At 41.7% G+C, this 23,295-nt stretch overlaps 1 protein-coding gene across 1 annotated transcript in view; it reads left to right on the top strand.

The window, feature by feature from the left end:
* Positions 1-23,295, top strand: part of LOC124789654 (dolichyl-phosphate beta-glucosyltransferase) — a 123,026-nt gene that overhangs the window by 68,104 nt on the left and 31,627 nt on the right. The gene's annotated exons all lie outside the window — the stretch shown is intronic.

The following is a 23,295-nucleotide window of genomic DNA, read 5'->3' as shown; positions in this document are numbered from 1 at the left end:
ACTTTGTGAGAAATGTCTCAGATTTTATGAAATCCATGTCTGATTTTACGTTTGCTGCTGTTGATAGGGCTAATGTTATGAGTTGATGCACTGTTCCTCAGGAATATTGCTGACAGATAGCGTAATTCCAAGTGTACATAAATGGTTTCCTTTGACACTCAGTTGAAGTGAACATAGTCGTTTGCACAAATATGTGTATCATAATCATTGTAGTCTGCAGCAAACTACATCAGTCACACTATATGTCACTTTTAATTCCAATAACTGTGTAGACATTTAATATTTAATCCCACTATGGCTACTGGTCTAACTTGTTAATTTTTGTTGGCAGCTGGATTAGTACAAGCAAGATGAACTGAAGATAGACTGGACAGTCATTTGTTTCATTGTGCAGTAAACAATAAAACAAATTACTCTTTTAATTTTGAATGTGATCAACAGTTATAGAACAGCAGTGACCAAGCTTTCTAACAAGAGTACTGAGCAGCGTATTGCTACAGTTCAGAGCACATCCCATGAACAAATTTCAGCTACGTCTGCATCTTCATGACTACTCTACAAATCACACTTAAGTGTATTGCAGAGGGTTCATTGAACCACTGTCAGACTACAGTATTTACTTGAATCTAAGCCGCACCTGAAAAGTGAGACTCGAAATCAAGGAAAAAAAAAAATTCCCGACTCTAAGCCGCACCTGAAATTTGAGACTCGAAATTAAAGGGTGGAGAAAAGTTTTAGACCGCACCTCCAAATCGAAACAAAGTTGGTCCATTGTAACATGAGACACAATTTAGGTCAAATGGATGAAGATACAGCTACAGTGGCTTGGTTCAAGTCATAAGCTTGACAGTTAAGCTTTACCAAGTAGCCATTGCTATGTGTCAGGCGCTCCGTCCTTATTTGTACGGGTACCCTTCCTTTTTCATGTGCTTCGTGAATCGATTGCTTATTTTGCTTTGATCTGATAAGTGGCGTTCTCTTTGTTATAGGTGTTTACGTCACTCTAAGCTGAAACTGCATTATTTTAATGTGTCATGCATTGTTTGTCACATTCTGATAAAGAGTGTTTACAACCTGTCGCCGCTCGCGGCATGACTTGCTTTTGTGCGCGCTACCGCGGCTTACAATAAAAACAAAAAGAGAGGAATTGTCTCATAAGCGAAACAATGGCAAGAGACTGCTATTTGTTGTTACTCACACTGCTACTTCCTTTGATAATAATCAACAAGAACCAAATAATAGACTGCGTATGATAGAAGAGGTTCTGAACGAGAGTTTAGCAAAATTTTTTCTCCGTTTGAAAATCTTTGCAAACACCTCTTTAGTACATTACATTCTGCACAGAAATTAGAGTCATCTTAGATTTAAAAATCTAGTCAGTTGCCGTGCCTCTTTTCCTACTGTATCACTATTCAGCATAAGAATAATACGTATATAAACATGACATGATATGTATATTCTTCCGTGTTTGCTGTTGTCTCACTCTAGTTTCATAGTTTATTAGGCAGACAGGATTTAAATGAGATAGCAGCAAACACGAAAGAATACATGGCATAATGTTTACATTCTTCTACCTTTTCTTTTAATTTATTTACTGACGCAGAGGTTTTGGGCCAGTATTTATTTTTGTGCCTGCAAAGCATGCCTGTGTAGCGCTACATATATTCAAAATGGTTCAAATGGCTCTGAGCACTATGGGTCTTAACTTCTAAGGCCACCAGTCCCCTAGAACTTAGAACTACTTAAACCTAACTAACCTAAGGACATCACACACATCCATGCCCGAGGCAGGATTCGAACCTGCGACCGTAGTGGTCGCGGTTCCAGATTGTAGCGCCTAGAACCGCTCAGCCACCCAGGCCGGCTACATATATTTGACGGCAGAAGTTAGTTGTGGCGGCACCTACAAACATTTTTCAGAACTTACGCTTACTTTGCACTCCTTCTAAGCTGCAAGCGGTTTTTGGGATTACAAAAACCGGAAAAAAAGTGCGGCTTAGATTCGAGTAAATATGGTATTTCTCTACCATTCCACTCTCAAAACAGCATGCAGGAAAACCAACACTTAAATTTTTCTTTATGAGCTCTCATTTCTCGTATTTTATTATGATGATAATTTCTACCTATGTAGGTCGTTGTCAAGAAAATATTTTTGCATTTGGAGGAGAAAGTTGGCAATTGAAATTTCATGAAAAAGATCTTGCTGCTGTGAAAAACACCTTTATTTTAGTGATTGCCATCCCAACTTGTGTCTCATATCCATGACACTCTCACCTATACTTCATAATAATACAAAATGAGTTGCCAGTGGACTCTGATCACAATCTATTGGTTATGAACTGTAGATTAAAACTGAAGAAACTGCAAAAAGGTGGGAATTTAAGGAGATGGGACCTGGATAAACTGAAAGAACCTGAGGTTGTACAGAATATCAGGGAGAGCATAAGGGAACAATCAACAGAAATGGGGGAAAGAAATACAGTAGAAGAAGAATGGGCAGCTTTGAGAGATGAAGTAGTGAAGGCAGCAGAGGATCAAGTAGGTAAAAAGACGAGGGCTAGTAGAAATCCTTGGGTAACAGAAGAGATATGGAATTTAATTGATGAAAGGAGAAAATATAAAAATGCAGTAAATAAAGCAGGCAAAAAGGAATACAAACGTCTCAAAAACGAGATCGACAGGAAGTGCAAAATGGCTACGCAGGGATGGCTAGAGGACAAATATAAGGATGTAGAGGGTTATCTCAGTAGGGGTAAGATAGATACTGCCTACAGGAAAATTAAAGAGACCTTTGGAGAAAAGAGAATCACTTGTATGAATATCAAGAGCTCAGATGGAAGCCCAGTTCTAAGCAAAGAAGGGAGAGCAGAATGGTGGAGGGAGTATATAGAGGGCCTATACAAGGGCAATGTACCCATCTGGTGAGCAAGATGTATGAGACAGGCGAAATACCCTCAGACTTCAAGAAGACTATAATAATTCCGATCCCAAAGAAAGCAGGTGCTGACAGATGTGAAAATTACCGAACTATCAGTTTAACAAGTCACAGCTGCAAAATACTGATGCGAATTCTTTACAGACGAATGGAAAAACTGATAGTAGCCGACCTCGGGGAAGATCAGTTTGGATTCTGTAGAAATGTTGGAACACGTGAGGCAATACTGACCCTACGACTTATCTTAGAAGCTAGATTAAGGAAAGGCAAACCTACATTTCTAGCATTTGTGGACTTAGAGAAAGCTTTTGACAATGCTGACTGGAATACTCTCTTTCAAATTCTGAAGGTGGCAGGGGTAAAATACAGGGAGCGAAAGGCTATTTACAATTTGTACAGAAACCAGATGGCAGTTATAAGAGTTGAGGGGCATGAAAGGGAAGCGGTGGTTGGGAAGGGAGTGAGACAGGGTTGTAGCCTATCCCCGATGTTATTCAGTCTGTATATTGAGCAAGCAGTGAAGGAAACAAAAGAAAAATTCGGAGTAGGTATTAAAATCCATGGAGAAGAAATAAAACCTTTGAGGTTTGCCAATGACATTGTAATTCTGTCGGAGACAGCAAAGGACTTGGAAGAGCAGTTGAGCGGAATGGACAGTGTCATGAAAGGAGGGTATAAGATGAACATGAACAAAAGCAAAACGAGGATAATGGAATGTAGTCGAATTAAGTCAGGTTATGCTGAGGGAATTAGATTAGGAAATGAGACACTTAAAGTAGTAAAGGAGTTTTGCTATTTGGGGAGCAAAATAACTGATGATGGTTGAAGTAGAGAGGATATAAAATGTAGTCTGGCAATGGCAAGGAAAGCGTTTCTGAAGAAGAGAAATTTGTTAACATTGAGTATAGATTTAAGTGTCAGGAAGTCGTTTCTGAAAGTATTTGTTTGGAGCGTAGCCATGTATGGAAGTGAAACATGGACGATAACTAGTTTGGACAAGAAGAGAATAGAAGCTTTCGAAATGTGGTGCTACAAAAGAATGCTGAAGATTAGATGGGTAGATCATATAACTAATGAGGAGGTATTGAATAGGTTTGGGGAGAAGAGAAGTTTGTGGCACAACTTAACTAGAAGAAAGGATCGGTTGATAGGATATGTTCTGAGGTATCAAAGGATCACCAATTTAGCATTGTAGGGCAGTGTGGAGGGAAAAAATCATAGAGGGAGACCAAGAGATGAATGCACTAAACAGATTCAGAAGGATATAGGTTGCAGTAGGTACTGGGAGATGAAGAAGCTTGCACAGGATAGAGTAGCATGGAGAGCTGCATCAAACCAGTCTCAGGACTGAAGACCACAACAACAACATCAATGTCCTCTGTCAGTTCTGTCTGGTATGGATACTCCAGCAGAGTAGTGTAGGCTTTAGTAGATCAGCTGCATCTTCTAAGTTTTCTTTCAATAAAACTCAGTCTGGCTTGCCATCCCCACAACATTTTCTATGTGAAATGGAAGGACTGAACCAGAGACTTCAATGGTTCTGTGACAAGATAAGCTGCGCCATAGAGTTGAGAACTGTAGAGTCCCCCTAAATGGATCAGGTGTACACCACACATAAGAGGCTGCTACTTACATAGCTGACTGTGTATAGGGTGGATACAAGGATTTTTTTTTTTAATATTAGCTGTGATAACTTTAGGAAACACAAAAATGTCAGTGGAAGGCCGAAAGAAATGCCTGCCACAAATGAGAGTATTAAAATCCTAATGGTTAACTGCCGAAGCATTTGCAACAAAGTGCCAGAGTTTGAAGTGCTCCTGAAAAGCAGTGGAGCTCACATAATACTAGTTGCAGAAAGCTGGTTGAAACCTGATATTTACAGCAGTGAGATTTGGGGGGGGGGGGGGGGGGGATAATGTAAGTGAATATTGAAAGGATAGGCAAATGGGAACTGGAGGTGGTGTATTTGTCACAACAGTCAAGAAACTCAAATCGACTGAGATAGAAACTGAAGCTGCAGAGACTTTATTTGGGCAAGATTCAGTATCAGCAATTGGCATAAAATGATAATTCGGTCCTTCTATAGCTCACCAGATTCGTCTCCAGATTACAGTTTCATTAGGGTGTTATCACTAGGGATAAGATAGATACTGCCTACAGGAAAATTAAAGAGACCATTAGAGAAAAGAGAGCTCAGATGGAAAACCAGTTCTAAGCAAAGAAAGGAAAGCAAAAAGGTGGAAGGAGTATCTAGACGGTTTATATAAGGGCAATGTGCTTGAGGGCGGTATTATGGAAATGGAAGAGGACATAGATGAAGATGAAATGGGAGATATGATACTGTATGAAGAGTTTGACAGAGCACTGAAAGACCTAAGCTGAAACAAAGCCTCAGGAGTAGAAAACGTTCCATTATAACTACTGATAGCCTTGGGAGAGCCGGCCCTGACAAAACTCTACCAACTGGTGAGCAAGATGTATGAGACAGGTGAAATACCCTCAGACTTCAAGAAGAATATAATAATTTCAGTCCCAAAGAAAGCAGGTGTTGACAGGTGTGAAAATTACCAAACTATCAGTTTAATAAGTCACGGTTGCAAAATACTAACACAAATTGTTTACACACAACTGGAAAAACTGGTAGAGGGTCAGTTTGGGTTCTGTAGAAATGTTGGAACATGTGAGATAGTGCTGACCCTATGACTTATGTTAGAAGATGGATTAAGGAAAGGCAAACCTGTGTTCTAGCATTTGTAGACTTTTGACAATGTTGATTGGAATACTCTCTATCAAATTCTGAAGGTTTCAGGAGTCAGATACAGGGAGTGAAAGGCTATCTACAATTTGTACAGAAACCAGATGGCAGTCATAAGAGTTAAGGGGTATGAAAGGGCAGAACTGATTGAGAAGGGAATGAGGCAGGGTTGTAGCCTATCTCCGATGTTATTCAATCTGTATATTGAACAAGCAGTAAAGGAAACAAAAGAAAAATTTGGAGTAGGAATTAAAATCCATGGAGAAGAAATAAAAACTTTGCAATTTGCCGATGACACTGTAATTGTGTAAGAGACATCACAGGACCTGGAAGAGCAGTTGAATGGAATGGACATTATCTTTAAAGAAGGATATGAGATGAACATCAACAAAAGCAAAATGAGGATAATGGAATGTAGTCAAATTAAATCATGTGATGCTGAGGGAATTAGATTAGGAAATGAGACACTTAAAGTAGTAGATGAGTTTTCCTTTTTGGGGAGCAAAAGAACTATGATGGTCAAAGTAGAGAGGATATAAAATGCAGACTGGCAATGGCAAAGAAAGCATTTTTGAAGAAGAGAATTTTGTTAACATCGAGTATAGATTTATGTGCCAGAAAGTTTTTTCTGAAAGTGTTTGTATGGAGTGTAGCCATGTATGGAAGTGGAACATGTACGATAACTATATAATGGAAGGAAACATTCCACGTGGGAAAAATTATATATAAAAACAAAGATGAGGTGACTTACCGAACAAAAGCGCTGGCAGGTCGATAGACACACAAACAAACACAAACATACACACAAAATTCAAGCTTTCGCAACAAACTGTTGCCTCATCAGGAAAGAGGGAAGGAGAGGGGAAGACGAAAGGAAGTGGGTTTTAAGGGAGAGGGTAAGGAGTCATTCCAATACCGGGAGCGGAAAGACTTACCTTAGGGGGAAAAAAGGACAGGTATACACTCGCACACATGCACATATCCATCCACACATACAGACACAAGCAGACATATTTAAAGACAAAGAGTTTGGGCAGAGATGTCAGTCGAGGCAGAAGTGTAGAGGCAAAGAAGTTGTTGAAAGACAGGTGAGGTATGAGTGGCGGCAACTTGAAATTAGCGGAGATTGAGGCCTGGCGGATGACGAGAAGAGAGGATATACTGAAGGGCAAGTTCCCATCTCCGGAGTTCGGATAGGTTGGTGTTGGTGGGAAGTATCCAGATAACCCGGACGGTGTAACACTGTGCCAAGATGTGCTGGCTGTGCACCAAGGCATGTTTAGCCACAGGGTGATCCTCATTACCAACAAACACTGTCTGCCTGTGTCCATTCATGCGAATGGACAGTTTGTTGCTGGTCATTCCCACATAGAATGCATCACAGTGTAGGCAGGTCAGTTGGTAAATCACGTGGGTGCTTTCACACGTGGCTCTGCCTCTGATCGTGTACACCTTCCGGGTTACAGGACTGGAGTAGGTGGTGGTGGGAGGGTGCATGGGACAGGTTTTGCATCGGGGGCGGTTACAAGGATAGGAGCCAGAGGGTAGGGAAGGTGGTTTGGGGATTTCATGGGGATGAACTAACAGGTTACGAAGGTTAGGTGGGCGGCGGAAAGACACTCTTGGCGGAGTGGGGAGGATTTCATGAAGGATGGATCTCATTTCAGGGCAGGATTTGAGGAAGTCGTATCCCTGCTGGAGAGCCACATTCAGAGTCTGGTCCAGTCCCGGAAAGTATCCTGTCACAAGCGGGGCACTTTTGTGGTTCTTCTGTGGGGGATTCTGGGTTTGAGGGGACGAGGAAGTGGCTCTGGTTATTTGCTTCTGTACCAGGTCGGGAGGGTAGTTGCGGGATGCGAAAGCTGTTTTCAGGTTGTTGGTGTACTGATTCAGGGATTCCGGACTGGAGCAGATTCGTTTGCCACGAAGACCTAGGCTGTAGGGAAGGGACCGTTTGATGTGGAATGGGTGGCAGCTGTCATAATGGAGGTACTGTTGCTTGTTGGTGGGTTTGATGTGGACGGATGTGTGAAGTTGGCCATTGGACAGGTGGAGGTCAACGTCAAGGAAAGTGGCATGGGATTTGGAGTAGGACCAGGTGAAACTGATGGAACCAAAGGAGTTGAGGTTGGAGAGGAAATTCTGGAGTTCTTCTTCACTGTGAGTCAGTCCAAACTGAACAATCCATTGCCCTCACCCACCTAATCCTTCACCTACACATCAACTCGGCCAATGAACACACCCGTCAACTCCTATCCTTAATAAAAGTCCTTAATCTTTCCTCTCCCACATCCACACCGGCTGTTCAGAGCATCCTCCTACAGGCCAACCGTAAATTAGAACAGCATGCCACCCTCCACCTCAAAAAACTATCCAATCTCCTGGTTTCCCACCTCCGGAAAGGCAACTCACTCACCCTTCACAACCTTTCCAGCAAACCTCGACCTCCTCTCATTGCACACAAACCCAGTCTCTCCCATCTACTCAATCTCCCACTTCCAGCTCCACTCCCTCCAAAACCTCAAAATTCCGATCAACACAATCTGGAACCACAACACCCTAATTTAGTAGTTAACCTTTCCTCCAAACCTCTCTCCCAATCCGAAACCTCTGTCCTATCCAAAGGCCTCACCTTCAGCCCCACTCCCAGATTCAACCAAACAGCCCTCGTCAAAGATTTACTGTCCTACACTCGTACTCTCTGCTGGAAGTATCACTTTGCCACGAAGAAAAATGATCCTAATCCTACTCCTAATGATCCGACTCCTCAAGACACCATCCAAATTGAACCCTGCCTGGAACAGTTCCGTCCTCCGTCACAGCGGGACCCACCTCCTCTTCCTCAAAATCACCCTCTCCAAACCTTCCAGGAATTTCTGACTTCCAGCCTTGCATCTCAATCCTTCTTAAAAAACCTTAATCCTACACCCAACATCACCACTGCTGAAGCCCAGGCTATCCGTGATCTGAAGGCTGACCGATCCATCGTCATTCTTCCGGCGGACAAGGGTTCCACGACCGTGGTACTTGATCGTCGGGAGTATGCGGCTGAGGGACTGCGTCAGCTTTCAGACAACACCACATACAAAGTTTGCCAAGGTAACCCCATTCCCGATGTCCAGGCGGAGCTTCAAGGAATCCTCAGAACCTTAGGCCCCCTGCAAAACCTTTCACCTGACTCCATCAACCTCCTGACCCCACTGACACCCCGCACCCCTACCTTCTACCTTCTTCCTAAAATCCATAAACCCAATCATCCCGGCCGCCCCATTGTAGCTGGTTACCAAGCCCCCACAGAACGTATCTCTGCCTACGTAGATCAACACCTTCAACCCATTACATGCAGTCTCCCATCCTTCATCAAGGACACTAACCACTTCCTTGAACGCCTGGAATCCTTACCCAATCTGTTACCCCCGGAAACCATCCTTGTAACCATTGATGCCACGTCCTTATACACAAATATTCCGCACGTCCAGGGCCTCGCTGCGATGGAGCATTTCCTTTCACGCCGATCACCTGCCACCCTACCTAAAACCTCTTTCCTCATCACCTTAGCCAGCTTCATCCTGACCCAAAACTTCTTCACTTTTGAGGGCCAGACATACCAACAGTTAAAGGGAACAGCCATGGGCACCAGGATGGCCCCCTCGTACGCCAACCTTTTCATGGGTCGCTTAGAGGAAGCCTTCTTGGTTACCCAAGTCTGCCAACCCAAAGTTTGGTACAGATTTATTGATGACATCTTCATGATCTGGACTCACAGTGAAGAAGAACTCCAGAATTTCCTCTCCAACCTCAACTCCTTTGGTCCCATCAGTTTCACCTGGTCCTACTCCAAATCCCATGCCACTTTCCTTGACGTTGACCTCCACCTGTCCAATGGCCAACTTCACACATCCGTCCACATCAAACCCACCAACAAGCAACAGTACCTCCATTATGACAGCTGCCACCCATTCCACATCAAACGGTCCCTTCCCTACAGCCTAGGTCTTCGTGGCAAACGAATCTGCTCCAGTCCGGAATCCCTGAATCAGTACACCAACAACCTGAAAACAGCTTTCGCATCCCGCAACTACCCTCCCGACCTGGTACAGAAGCAAATAACCAGAGCCACTTCCTCGTCCCCTCAAACCCAGAATCCCCCACAGAAGAACCACAAAAGTGCCCCGCTTGTGACAGGATACTTTCCGGGACTGGACCAGACTCTGAATGTGGCTCTCCAGCAGGGATACGACTTCCTCAAATCCTGCCCTGAAATGAGATCCATCCTTCATGAAATCCTCCCCACTCCGCCAAGAGTGTCTTTCCGCCGCCCACCTAACCTTCGTAACCTGTTAGTTCATCCCCATGAAATCCCCAAACCACCTTCCCTACCCTCTGGCTCCTATCCTTGTAACCGCCCCCGATGCAAAACCTGTCCCATGCACCCTCCCACCACCACCTACTCCAGTCCTGTAACCCGGAAGGTGTACACGATCAGAGGCAGAGCCACGTGTGAAAGCACCCACGTGATTTACCAACTGACCTGCCTACACTGTGATGCATTCTATGTGGGAATGACCAGCAACAAACTGTCCATTCGCATGAATGGACACAGGCAGACAGTGTTTGTTGGTAATGAGGATCACCCTGTGGCTAAACATGCCTTGGTGCACAGCCAGCACATCTTGGCACAGTGTTACACCGTCCGGGTTATCTGGATACTTCCCACCAACACCAACCTATCCGAACTCCGGAGATGGGAACTTGCCCTTCAGTATATCCTCTCTTCTCGTCATCCGCCAGGCCTCAATCTCCGCTAATTTCAAGTTGCCGCCACTCATACCTCACCTGTCTTTCAACAACTTCTTTGCCTCTACACTTCTGCCTCGACTGACATCTCTGCCCAAACTCTTTGTCTTTAAATATGTCTGCTTGTGTCTGTATGTGTGGATGGATATGTGCGTGTGTGCGAGTGTATACCTGTCCTTTTTTCCCCCTAAGGTAAGTCTTTCCGCTCCCGGGATTGGAATGACTCCTTACCCTCTCCCTTAAAACCCACTTCCTTTCGTCTTCCCCTCTCCTTCCCTCTTTCCTGATGAGGCAACAGTTTGTTGCGAAAGCTTGAATTTTGTGTGTATGTTTGTGTTTGTTTGTGTGTCTATCGACCTGCCAGCGCTTTTGTTCGGTAAGTCACCTCATCTTTGTTTTTATATATAATGTACGATAACTAGTTAGACAAGGAGAGAATAGAAGCTTTTAAAATGTGGTGCTACAGAAGAATGCTGAAGATAAGATGGGTAGATCATGTAACTAATGAGGAGGTACTGAATAGAATTGGGGAGAAGAGGAATTTGTGGCACAACCTGACTAGAAGAAAGGATCGGTTGGTAGGACATGTTTCTGTGGCATCGAGGGATCACCAAATTAGTATTGGAGGACAGTGTTGAGGGTAAAAACCGTAGAGGGAGACCAAGAGATGAATACACTAACTAGTTTCAGATGAATGTAGGTTGCAGTAGTTACTTGGAAATGAAGAAACTTGCACAGGATAGAGTAGCACGGAGGGCTGCATCAAACCAGGTTCTGGACTGAAGACCACAACAACAACAAGGCATCCTGTGAAGCATTACTAAATGCCTTCTCAGAAAACTACCTAGAACAGATAGTTAGGAACCCCACTCATGATGGAACTACAGTATATTGGATGTAACGGCAACAAATGGACCTGACCTCTGTGAGGATGTCCACATCGAAACTGGTATCAGTAACTACGCTCGTTTGTGGCAACAGTGATTACTTAAGTACCAAGGACAACTAAAACAAGCAGATAGATATTATCTGCAGTAAAGTAATAAAAAGTCAGCAGTGTCATATCTCAGTGAGGAACGTGAAACTTCCAGTGCAGGCAGAAGCAAAAAGAGGAACTATGGTCTAAGTATAAAAGAATAATTGATCATGCACTGTATAGATGTACGCCCAGGAGAACAGTTAATAATGGTAAGGAAACTCCATGGTATGCAATCACTGTAAAGAATTAAAAAAAAAAAAAAAAAAAAGACAAAATCTACTGCTTAATTTGTGTGAAACAAAGCATAGGGGTACAGATAGAGAGGTGCTGAATGAAATGCGTTTGGCTGTCCAGAAAGCAGTGCATGATGGCTTCAGGTAACTACTGTAGCAGAATATTGTCAAATAATATTTCACAAAACCCATAGAAATTCTGCTCATTTGTAAAGGCTTTAATGGAAACAAAGTTTGTGTCCAGTCCCTACTGAATGAGACAGGAACTGCAATTGAAGGAAGCGTAGCAAAAGCTGAAATGCTTAACTCCATTTTCAAATGTTACTTTACAAAGGAAAACCCAGAAGAATTGCCCAAATTTAATTCTCATACCACTGAAAAGATGAATGAAATAAATATTAGTGTCAGTGGTGTTGAGAACCATCTGAAATCGTTAAAACTGAATAAAGCTCCAGGGCCCAATGGAACCCCTGTCAAATTCTGTACTGCATTTTCCCCTCTTCTAACTATAATCTATTGTAGACCCTCGAACAAAAGAACATGTCCAGTTCTTGGAAAAAACCACAGGTCACATCTGTTTACAAGAAGGATAGTAGAAGTGATCAACAAAACTCCTGTCTAATATCCTTTATACCTTGAACAGGATGATCCTCCATGCTAAGTAGCATGGATTCCAAAAACATCGAACATGTGAAACACAATTTGCACTTTTCTCACATACTGTCCTTGCAGAGTGGAATTGATAAACCTTTACCAGGTTTGGGCAGCATTTCATATTCCAAACATCATGAATCTGCTTTCAACACGCCCAAATGGGGTAATCATCACCATCTTGGGAATGTCTTCCTCCACCACGGATATTTGCTTGTATAATTGGGCACAGTCCAAAACACTGAAGCTGGCCTGTGTGGCCGTGCGGTTCTAGGCGCTGCAGTCTGGAACCACATGACCGCTATGGTCGCAGGTTCGAATCCTGCCTTGGGCATGGATGTGTGTGATGTCCTTAGGTTAGTTAGGTTTAATTAGTTCTAAGTTCTAGAGGACTGATGACCACAGATGTTAAGTCCCATAGTGCTCAGAGCCAAAACACTGAGTACTGTTGTGCCATGCAGCATGTAATTGTAGTCACACAACATCAACATGCGATAGCGATCAGGTACAGTTCTGGAGTTGAGTGCATGGATGCCAGCCTCTTCGTTTCTTCAGGAAGAGGTGCAGTGCAGGTAACCATGGGCTACATGATGGTCAGATTATTCCTTTCTTAAGCATCCCGTCAAATTCTGCGATGGCCAAATGATCAGGTGCCAAATGCATGGATCTACAAGATACCAGAGGATCATCTGTAGTTTCAGTTCTATGCACCGTATTATATGATATATGTGTAGGTGTGCATGGAGGTCTGCTCAAAGTTGGAAACTGTCTTAGAAGAGAGGCATACTTCACTACAGATGCCTGCATCAGCTTAACACTGTGCACTGATGTATTGTATTGAAGGCCTGCTGTCATCAGTCCACTAACGTGCCAGGAGGTCGGCTCTTATAATCGGCTCCGTAACGTTGGTGATAGTGAAGTCTCAGTTGAACGGGTGGTGCAGTCATAAATTCAACTCGATCCATGGTGTTCCATGTATTGAAGTGGGCGAGTTATTAGCAACATATAAACAGAATGCCATAGGCAGTCTACAGCTGTGCACTGAAGTTCTTGGTAGGATGTTTAAATCTGTGCTGGTGTCTATCAGATACATCTGGATGGGACCTTGTATCACTAATGAACAGGCACCATAACTTTGTGGGGCAGTCAGTTCTGCCTACTACTGACTGCTGCTTTCATTTTAGTATGAACATGGTGCTGTACATTTTTGTACTTGTTCACTGAACCTATGGTGTTACCAGCATATAGATTGTTCCATGCTCGATGACGCAGCATTGGTCGACGATCAGCTTGTCTTTATCTTCAGCGATAACATCCTCTACCTTTCCAAGCACAACTATAATTGAGGAAGTGTTTAGTGCTTTGTATTGTTTTATAACAATGAAAATAGTCAATTTTTGACAATATAATGTAATGGATAGATAAAAAATCTACTCACCAGATGATAGCAGGAAGACACACATATAAAAAAGTGTTTTATATATGCCAGCTTCGGAGCCAGTGGCTCCTTCTTCTGGCAGAAGGGTTGAAGGGGAAGGAAAAGGGGCGAAGGAAAAGGACTGGAGGAGTTTAGGAGGAGGTTGGAGTTTGGAAAAGAGTCTCAGAACCCCGAGTCAGGGGGGACTTACCAGTTGGGATGAGAAGGAAAGACTTTCCTTCTCATTCCATTCTATAAGTCTCCCCTGACCCGAGGTTCTGGGTGACTTTTCCAAACTCTACCCCTTTCCCTAAACCTTTGCGATAGCATCGTACTGAACTGTGTGCTGCCAATGAGTTAAACTACTTGCACCCAACTGTTACTGTCACTGTTGTTCTAGTGCCCGGCACTGCCACTGTATTAACCTGTGGAAGTGCAATGGCCTCTTGAATTTGATTGGCGAGCTCCATTACGGTGTCCAACAACATTTCCATTTGTGACCCCATGATCGCTTTGACTTGTGATGGCAGCCTGCTGCTCCACAGTGTTTGTAGTAGATTGTCAGGAACTGTAACTGTATATACCTTGCTCCACAAATGTTGCTAATATTGCTGAACGCTTGCAATTGCATATGTCTTCTGGTGTCTGCATGTGATGGATTCGCTTCCTGTGCGATGCTGCGACTCTTCGGATTAATCCAATGTGAGCCTTTTGTACTAATCTCTTGAGATGGTGCAGTAATCACATCTTGTACTTCTGCGGCATAGTGGTGGTCAAGTTGACTCACAACAAGGGTGAATTTTATCGAGAGCCATTCATGCACTCCTGTGTTGCACTTCCCAGCTACTGCTAAAGTGCTCTATGTCATTTTCTAACCGTACCACAACCAATCTCTGGTTGAGTGGTAGTGTGTGAGTCAGTTTGCTCAGTCATATTATGTGTCTATTCTGACTCCGAGCACCACATCCAAACAGTGTGGAAACATTTATTACCTGCAAGCATAAAATATGAAAACAATGAATTAAACATTTCCTGGCCAATGCACCAAATTGTAGCATAGTGTGCCTTTACCTCTGTGATAAGGTGAGTGGGTAAGACATGTAGCTACATCTTGCTGGTGCCCAGATAGTGTGGTAATGGACCTCCACTTAAACCCACTTACCTTGGCGCTGCATATCATCCCACTGACTGAAGTTTCTACGTGCATCTCATTTTCAAAAAGCACAAGCATACAGTATGATCTCTCTATAGCATAGTTAAAGCAGTGAGAAACCCTTGCATTTTTGATGAAAGGTTTTGATTCATGCACAAGTCAGAATAAATTTGACTTTTGAAAGGAAACTATTTACCTTGAAGTGCAGTGCTACCTAAAAAAAAAATACAAACAAAGCAGCAGCACAAGAATACACATATAAAAAAAGTTTTACACATGCAAGCTTTTGGAGCTCGTGGCTCCCTCTTCCAGTTGGAGGGTTGAAAGGGAAGGAAGAGGGGTGAATGAAAAGGGGTACAGTTTGGAAAAGTCACCCAGAACCATGCGTCAGGGGAGTCGTACCGGACAGGATGAGAATACCTCTTCCTTCCCTTTCAACCTTTCTGCCAGAAGAAGGAGCCACTGACAAAGAAAGCTTCCATACATAAAACACTTTTTTATATGTGTGTTCTCGTGCTGCTGCTTGGTGAGTAGATTTTTTATCTATCCAGTTACATTATATTGTCAAAAATTGGTTATTTTCATTTTTATAAAACAATACAAAGTACTATTCCTCAATTACAAATGTGCCAGGTACAGAAGCAGTGAGAGCCAAATGTTAATCTTACCTTGTTAGTGTTACACATTATTTCATGACTTGCAAAATTTCATCAAATATTATAGCCTTAACATTATTTACTGAAACCCAGTGGCTTCACTGGTTTTAGTTACTGCCAGTAAAATGCTAACATGAAGCCCTCGCACATCAGACAGTTTTGTGAGATGTGAAACAAAGTGCAAAGCTGCGTCTCAACCTGTAACACCAAGGGGTGGCATTGCCATACCTGTTTGGATGATTTATCAATGTTGAAGCTGCCTTTGGTGTAATACAACATGAGGGAGAGTCTGATAGCTTCTTTGTAGCTCTTGTCATAATTAGTAAATGGATTCTCGTCATAAATTGTTGGTTTTATTGGCTTCCATTGGGTGTGTGGTCCTGAGGCATGCCTCCCAAAAAAACAGAAGATTTATCCTAGTTTTAGTGGAGAGAAACTGCTATTTTGTGTAAATCTTTTCCCTTAAGTACTTGTCTCACATTCTGCTGTGAAACTCTCTGTAGAGCGTGTCAGAAATTAAGTAGCTTCACACTACTTTGCATTCTTCCCCCACTCATGTGAAAGTGTTGGTCCTGTAATTGCAGGGAAACTTCATTTTAACTTGGGGAGTCTGTGGCAGTATTATTCTATCAATGATCTGAAATCTTCCTGATGGCCGTGTACCCCTTTCCAGTGAGAATACACTGTAAGATCTGCTATGTTGGCTCTGATTGCTTCCACGCATACACCCTCTGGTACAGAATTCAAGCTCATATTATGTAATGAAATTAATTATGTGCAAAGCAAATGTACGTTCCATATCACTACTCCTTTTTTGAATTTGAATAAATCCATATGACAGTAGCTCACAAATCAATCACATGCAACCAAAATATTCAGTAACCATCACTGAGGTGGAATGATGCGGAATGGAATGTGGACTCATAGAGCCTCACACTACAAGTGCAAGTGAGCTTAGAAAAGTATTTAGTTTACAGAAGTGGGACATGTGAACATTTCATGAAGTTTGTAACTCAACATTTTGCCTAATTGTATCTCTGGTTAATAACAAGGGTGACTTTGGGTTCACACAGGCAATGCACAACCCCAAAACTAGGACTAAAAATGATTTCCATACAGAGTATGCCCCCTTATCTAGAGTTCATAATTGGGTTTTGTACTGTGGCACAGAAGTCAGTAACAAGTTGGCAGTAAACATCAAGCAGGAAATTGAAAGTCCTCAGTTATTCAAAAGCAAAGGAAAAGAATATAGTCACTCTTTGTATATAATATTTGGACCCAGCGATGTAAATTCTGCATAATTGTAGTGCTTGTATTCAACAGTGCTTGGCACAGCCAGTATGTGAAGAGCTGCTAGTTGTTTGTGTAAAATTATGTAAATACTTTGTTTGATGTATTAGATAAAAACAGCAGATGATTAGTATAACAGCTGTTATTTTTAAGCGGCTGTTTTCTTCCCAAATACTTTAGGATTAAAGTAGACCTCTCACCAAAAAACAGAAGTGTTAAGTTATTGATAGGCACACACAAAGAAAAGAAAACTTGCTAGCTTGCACTCTCCACCCAACAGTTTCCCCTTCCTCTGTCGTGTCACCCCCAGCCATTCCTGTCCACACATTGCCTTCATCGTGTGCTGCTTCTGCTGCATTGTACAATTGTGCAGGCCCATATACCTGCCACTCCTCCCTCCTGCATTCCTAGCTGGCTAACTCCAAGCTGTTAGCCACAAATCCCCTGTCCCTCTCCCTGCCTCTCGCCACCCTCTCCTTCTATACATCCCACCCGACACTACCCTCTCCACAATTAGCCTACCTGCTGCAAAATAGCATTGGCATTATTAGTCTGGCCAGCACAGTGTATATATATAACAGAGGGAAACATTCCACGTGGGAAAAAAATATCTAAAAACAAAGATGATGTGACTTACCAAACGAAAGTGCTGGCACGTCGATAGACACACAAACAAACACAAACATACACACAAAATTCAAGCTTTCGCAACCAATGGTTGCTTTGTCAGGAAAGAGGGAAGGAGAGGGAAAGACGAAAGGATGTGGGTTTTAAGGGAGAGAGTAAGGAGTCATTCCAATCCGGGGAGCGGAAAGACTTTGCCCAAACTCTTTGCCTTTACAAATGTCTGCTTGTGTTTGTGTATATGCGGATGGATATGTGTGTGTGTGCGAGTGTATACTTGTTCTTTTTCCCCTCTAAGGTAAGTCTTTCCGCTCCCGGGATTGGAATTACTCCTTACCCTCTCCCTTAAAACCCACATCCTTTCGTCTTTCCCTCTCCTTCCCTCTTTCCTGACGAAGCAACCGTTGATTGCGAAAGCTTTAATTTTGTGTGAATGTTTGTGTTTGTTTGAGTGTGTATCGTCGTGCCAGTGCTTTCGTTTGGTAAGTCACATCGTGTGTGTGTGTGTGTGTGTGTGTGTGTGTGTGTGTGTGTGTGTGTGTGTGTGTGTATATTTTCTTCAAATTTTAATTCGCTCGATAGTTGATGTAAGATGCACTGGCATGTCAAAGTTAAAACTAGTATGTACAGTATGTTAAAAGGTAAACCAGTATTTACAAAGTGCTACGCCAAGTTCATCCATGCAGTATTACAGATCATACAGTACATCACTGGTGCTAAAGCACCAAGTAAGGCGATTTTACACATGCGATCTTGGCTGAGAAGTTCTCTTTCTTCAAATTAAAGTATTTACATTCTCCAAGAACTTTATTACAAATGTTTTCCTCCCAAGATACATACACACATATAAACTAATCTTTAAATAGTTCCCATAATTATAATTGTGAGTAACTTAGAATTGGTCAGAATTTATTGTTAGCATACTTTACATAAGTAGCCTGCAACGCCTGCTTCTGTCTGTTAATGTATTGCTTGATTCATTCCATATACATGTGGAACGTGAGGTGTGCGTGAATGAAAGAATGAATCATCAACATCTTGACTGTGTACACAACACAATTTCATGCCCTATGAGGTAAAATTGCACAGAGAAACTGCACCAAGATTTTGTGTTTTGTAGTGCCTTTGTTCTCATTCTTGACCTTTCTAAATTTGTCTTTTAGGAGCCACCTGTTTATATAAACAACCACTATAGTCAAGACCATCTAAGAACATCCTTGACAGCTTGCAGCATTGTTGGCAGCTTTCAGCTGTGAAGTGCTAGTGGCTGCAGGCAAAAACACTAGCTGGCTATGGAGCCCTGACAACACAAAGGCATTTGCTTAGAGACGTTTACAAAATTGCGTTACATTATCAGTTGACGTAGTCCCATGTATCTGCCACACGCAGTCCTCTGCAGCTGTCAGGGATCAACTCATGCTGACTTAACTATAGGTGGCACTATTGAAATGTGACAGTGTTATTGTTTTAAAATATGTCAGCTAAGAAATTGGCCAAATAGTTAGTTTACCATGAATTTTTAAAGAAACAGTATTCTAAAGAAATGTAAATTTCGCATGAAGCTTTCCTTTTGGTATTTTTTATGATTCGCGTTCAGAAAAGGTAGATCAAATCAGTAGTCGTTCTGAAAGACATTGATAGGCATCTCGAAAATTGCAGTAAATTAGATTTTGCATGAACATTCAGCTGTGAAAAAGATTTGTTTTTGATAGCTTCCACATAGTTTTGCCAAAGCTCAAAAATGTTAATTTGTCAATTGTAAGGAAATTCTCAAATAATTCAACCAAGGAAATGCAAAATCTGTATTCAGCTTCATAGCAGGAGATGAAAATTGGATATATTCATACTCCCTGGAAATGAAGCTGAAATCAGCTGTTTGGTTGCTCCAAGTTTAGCTGAAACTAAGAAAAGTTGTTTGTTCGTGAAGCACTTACATGAAAATGATCACTAATTTCTGTGTCTAAACTGGAATTTGTCCATTACTGAAGAGATAAAATCAGGAAAATAACCAAAAATGTGTTGTTCTTTATCATCACAGTGGTGTCTGTCAGGCAATTGATTATTTGAAGGAGAAAATCATGAAATTAATATTTCATTGCCCTTATTTATCTGAATTATTGCTTAATGACTTCTTTTCATTCCATTATGTTATTAAAAATGTATGAATGGAGATTTTTGTCATCTAAAGGACATGTTGAATCCTTCCAAAACCAGATTTTTTAGATGCAAACACAGTGGGAAAAAATGTTACCAAAATTAGTTTTAATGCATGCAAAACTGTATAAATTCCAAAGGTGAATGTTTTGGCAAGCAATAAAAAATTTTCACCACAAAGTTTTCTTTCTTTGTTTTTGTGAAATCTTGAAAGGTGGCCCTAACATTAAAGATCTTTAAGTGCTCTCCCAGTGCTATAACATATGGCAATGGAAAATCCTGGTGAAACGTAAACAATTTAGGGGAAAATGTAACAATTCACCAAGCAGTAGAGCTGTTGCATTATTGACAGACACATAAGCAGGACAGAAAACTTGCTGGCATTTTGATATTTTTTTTAGCTGGATTGCATGTGTGTGCGCACACGTGCACCCACCCACACACCTGTACATGTATATTGTGCTGGCTGAATACGCAATGTTGGGGTTGCAACTTGACTGCATTGAGGAGTTGTATTGGGTGGAATGAGAGAGGGGATAAAATTTGTGGCTATACTAATTAGGGGCCTAAATAAAACTTCACTAGATGAAACAAAGAATATGGACAAGCTTGATTCGATGCACAAAGAATCATGTAGACAGCTTACAAAATATTATGCAGTGTTGAACAAAGAGCTGTATCCTACACCTAACAGAGTTTTTTATTGGTGACACACAAAATCAAACCTCTTGTGTTCAGTTTGTGTACGGTGTGTGTGGAAGTGTGGACATTCTGCAAGAAGGAGAGCCAGAATTCAAAAGCTTGTTAATACTGTGTTCGGTTATGTGTGTGTCTGGTTGCCACACCTCAATCTGCTAAAGGTGAGTCCTTCTTCTTCTTCTTACGCAAGTCATTCACAGTGCCTCTTCCAATCTTCTCATTTCGTGCAAAGACTGTTGTTCACATTTCCTCCCATTGTAATCCTCTTTGGTTCAAATCTTCCCTCACCTGAGCTCTCCATCTTGTTCTTGGTCTTCTTCCAGTTTATGTCAAAGAAGAGTGATTGCCTTTCCTTTATTTAATGGGCAAACTACTCATTTCATTATGCTACAACATTTAAATAAACTTTTTATGAGTCCTGCTTTTACTTTGGACTATGGTCTAGATGATGAAATTAATTCTCATTCCTGTAATTTCAAGAATAATTCAGTGTGAGTACACATCCTAATATGTGTCCATGACTACTCACAGAAATGAACACTCAGGGTCATCTGCACTCCATCACTAAATGTGAAAAACCCACTGTTGAGTCAAGAGAGACAGTTTTACTTGTCTTTGAAACTTACTGATGCTATTGTGTAATGAAGCTTGTACGCATAAAACTACCTACAGCTGCAACAGCAATTACCTTCAATGTGTCTAGTTTTCAGAGAATTAACCAGTTGAAAGGACTACGAGAATAATACAGTAAAAAAACTCAGTTTGGTGTGGGTTGTACTTACAAGTATCTCGTACTATGTTACTGTGTACACAAAATCCAGTCTTATTTCGTATATTACCATTCACCATATTGTTTTATGTGATTATTTTCTGGAGTAATGCAGCTGAAGTCATTAACAGATTTATTGTGCAAAAATGAGAAATAAGAATATTTCGTTAAATGAATAACAGTGCATTCTGCAGAAATCTACTCACAGCAAATGCCACACTATAAGATACTGAGATAGTTGTTATGTTGATTGTTTCTGGAGCTATGTTTCAGAGTGTGTTCTGTTTTCTGGTTTTCTGACGCAGATGTCCTCACCAAATTACGCTCAGACATAACTGGACATTAGAAATTCATGTAGATTGGCTAGAGGACAAATGTAAGGATGTAGAGGCTTATCTCACGAGGGCTAAGGTAGATACTGCCTACAGGAAAATTAAAGAGACCTTTGGAGAAAAGAGAACCATTTGCATGAATATCAAGAGCTCAGATGGAAACCCAGTTCTAAGCAAAGAGGGGAAAGCAGAAAGGTGGAAGGAGTATATAGAGGGTCTATACAGGGGCGATGTTCTTGAGGACAATATTATGGAAATGGAAGAGGAGGTAGATGAAGATGAAATGGGAGATACGATACTGCGTGAAGAGTTTGACAGAGCACTGAAAGACCTGAGTCGAAACAAGGCCCCTGGAGTAGACAACATTCCACTGGAACTACTGACGGCCTTGGGAGAGCCAGTCCTGTCAAAACTCTACCATCTGGTGAGCAAGATGTATGAGACAGGCAAAATTCCCTCAGACTTCAAGAATAATGTAATAATTCCAATCCCAAAGAAAGCAGGTGTTGACAGATGTGAAAATTACCGAACTATCAGTTTAACAAGTCACAGCTGCAAAATACTAACACGAATTCTTTACAGACAAATGGAAAAACTGATAGAAGCCGACCTCGGGGAAGATCAGTTTGGATTCCGTAGAAATGTTGGAACATGTGAGGCAATACTGACCCTACGACTTATCTTAGAAGAAAGATTAAGGAAAGGCCAACCTACATTTCTAGCATTTGTAGACTTAGAGAAAGCTTTTGACAATGTTGACTGGAATACTCTCTTTCAAATTCTGAAGGTGGCAGGGGTAAAATACAGGGAGCGAAAGGCTATTTACAATTTGTACAGAAACCAGATGGCAGTTATAAGAGTTAAGGGGCATGAAAGAGAAGCAGTAGTTGGGAATTGAGTGAGACATGGTTGTAGCCTCTCCCCGATGCTATTCAATCTGTATATTGAGCAAGCAGTAAAGGAAACAAAAGAAAAATTCGGAGTAGGTATTAAAATCCATGGAGAAGAAATAAAACCTTTGAGGTTCGCCGATGACATTGTAATTCTGTCAGAGACAGCAAAGGGCTTGGAAGAGCAGTTGAACGGATTGGACAGTGTCTTGAAAGGAGGGTATAAGATGCACATGAACAAAAGCCAAACAAGGGTAATGGAATGTAGTCGAATTAAGTCAGGTGATGCTGAGGGAGTTAGATTAGGATATGAGACACTTAAAGTAGTAAAGGAGTTTTGCTATTTGGGGAGCAAAATAACTGATGATGGTTGAAGTAGAGAGGATATAAAATGTAGACTGGCAATGGCAAGGAAAGTGTTTCTAAAGAAGAGAAATTTGTTAACATCGAGTATAGATTTAAGTGTCAGGAAGTCGTTTCTGAAAGTATTTGTATGGAGTGTAGCCATATATGGAAGTGAAACATGGACGATAAATAGTTTAGACAAGAAGAAAATAGAAGGTTTCGAAATGTGGTGCTACAGAAGAATGCTGAAGATTAGATGGGTAGATCACATAACTAATGAGGAGGTATTGAATAGAATTGGGGAGAAGAGGAGTTTGTGGCACAACTTGACCAGAAGAAGGGATCTGTTGGTTAGACATGTTCTGAGGCATCAAGGGATCACCAATTTAGTACTGGAGTGCAGCGTGGAGGGTAAATATCGTAGAGGGAGACCAAGAGATGAATACACTAAGCAGATTCAGAAGGATGTAGGCTGCAGTAGGTACTGGGAGATGAAGAAGCTTGCACAGTATAGAGTAGCATGGAGAGCTGTATCAAATCAGTCTCAGGACTGAAGACCACGACAACAACAACATGTAGATTCAAAAGGAGAGAAAACAAACATGTCTTATTAATC

Source organism: Schistocerca piceifrons, chromosome 3, assembly GCF_021461385.2.
Source record: "Schistocerca piceifrons isolate TAMUIC-IGC-003096 chromosome 3, iqSchPice1.1, whole genome shotgun sequence".
Classification (NCBI taxonomy): domain Eukaryota; kingdom Metazoa; phylum Arthropoda; class Insecta; order Orthoptera; family Acrididae; genus Schistocerca; species Schistocerca piceifrons.
Note: the sequence above shows the minus strand (reverse complement) of the source record. Positions and strands in the feature narration are given on the sequence as shown.